Source organism: Arachis ipaensis, chromosome B09, assembly GCF_000816755.2.
Source record: "Arachis ipaensis cultivar K30076 chromosome B09, Araip1.1, whole genome shotgun sequence".
NCBI lineage: Eukaryota > Viridiplantae > Streptophyta > Magnoliopsida > Fabales > Fabaceae > Arachis > Arachis ipaensis.
In genome coordinates this window covers 30,141,455-30,143,629 of record NC_029793.2, presented here as the reverse complement: position 1 = coordinate 30,143,629, position 2,175 = coordinate 30,141,455, and positions in this window count along the sequence as shown.

Below are 2,175 nucleotides of genomic sequence, written 5' to 3'. Positions count from 1 at the left end.
GTAATACTTTTTTAGCAATATTTAAAAAAAATGATATTTAATTATAAAAAAACATTACTCTAATTTTATACATTTTAAAATATCGTAGCATAGTCATACTAAATGGCCTAATTATTTATTCGCTAATCAACTTGCCCTTCAATCAACGTTCTCCCTAGATTTTTAAATTGATCTCGTTTGGTCTTAAATTTCATAACTGTAAACCAACTTATTCTCTTATGCATATTATGTCTTGAGGGTTAATACCCAAATTCATTTTTAAAAAATAGTTTGTTTTTTAATTAATTTCTAAAAAATTTCATTAGTTATATTAGTCTTAAAAATATAATTGCTGATCAAATCGATTTTTCATTAGTTAAATAATATGTCATATGAAATATCACATGATATAATGATATGATAAATTAATGTTATATGTTATAAAATAATTGATTGACATATTATATCTTAATTAATAATTTATTAACATGTGACATTTAACATAGCACTATGTCTAGACGCCATTAGTGGTATATTTTTTGGTCTCATTTACATGGCACAAAACCGAATTGCTGATGTGTTGTGCCAATTGTCACGTATCATGCATCTGGGACGTACCCAAGGAAAAGTATATGGAACCAAAATGGGATCAGTAAAAAAGTAGTCAAAAAGTAAACAAAATCGTTTAATTAAAATCACTTTTTGAATAATATGTTTGAAAACCGCTCCTAAGATCACGAAGCACAAACTAAAATTCGATTTTTCATAGAACCCAAACACATTTTGGCTGATTTTTGGCTGATATGCTTTTGGTTCCCTAGTTATTCTCTTTTGTAATAGGTTACATATAATGATTTATTCAGTATCAACATCATATTAACGATATCAAGAGACGAAATATGCGATACGTACTAACTTAATTCACAAGTCACAGCTATAAAACTAAACCAAATTAATCAGTTTGAAAACTCAATAACCGAAATGATTAACGAGAAAAAATTCAAAGGTTAAATTAATTTTTATCTTAAGTATAAATATAAAAAGATATACACATTATAGTCTTTATTCGTAATGGACTTAACCCTTGTTCATTAGATCACATTCTAGTTTCTGCCGACAAATACAAAATACACACGTTATACTTATTGGAAAAAGGAGAAAAAATAGAAAAGATTCTTGATGTTGAAATTTTGTAATTATGCATTATATTGATTGATGTGAAGGTTGGGGTAGTAGAGTACCATATAATAAGAATCACATTAAACTCGATCATTATAAATTCTGCGTACCATCCCTGTGTATTTATCTTTGTCATAATAAAAATTGTGTTTGAATATTGTTTTAATATATAATAAAAAGATAGATAAATATAAGAACACACAATTTTTTCATAGTAGAAATAATCAAACAAAACTAGCCAATTACTATCTCTTCATCTCTATATTTCTATCTAATAATTTAAGAATCGATTTAAACTTTAAAGTTGTCAAAGTCCAACAACATCCTATTAATTCTACCCTATAAATAAGTGGGTTCAAATTGATTGGGATGGGGCCAACGAAAATCAGTACCCCACAAAATGTGTATTAAACAAAAACAAGTTACCGACCAAAACAAAACAAAGAAAAAAAAGAAATTATCAATTCAGAGAGTGTGGTTGAGGAATAATTTCAGCTATGCTGTTGTTTTTTTTTTTTCATATGCTACATTTGAATTAAAGTTTTTGTATTATATTTATCCAAATTTAGGTAGCACGATATGGATTGTTTATCTTGACATATCCTATTAACCTGAAAATTTTTCTTTAAATAGAACTTAAATTGGCAATAAATTAGTCCTTCACCTATCGGAATAAGAGATACTATAAAATTTTTTTTTAAAATAAAACTCAAATGGGATGATAAATTTGATAAGCCCCAATCCTTGCTTAAAAGCTTTTGGAGACTGTTGGAGGTAGATGAAGAGCTGTTGCTTTCTATTTCAGAGTTAAGACTCGCTTGGATGTGTATAGTCCAAGTCCAAATTCAATTTAAATTAAATTTGCTCAAAAAGTGCTTGTTTTGAATTTTATCTATCAAGCCAAATTGAATTGTTATTGAAAGACAAAATTTATATTGGATTATCACTATGAGATTTTATTTTAAACGATAGAATCTTAGTAGAATATATATATCTTTTTGAATGCTATAGATTAGT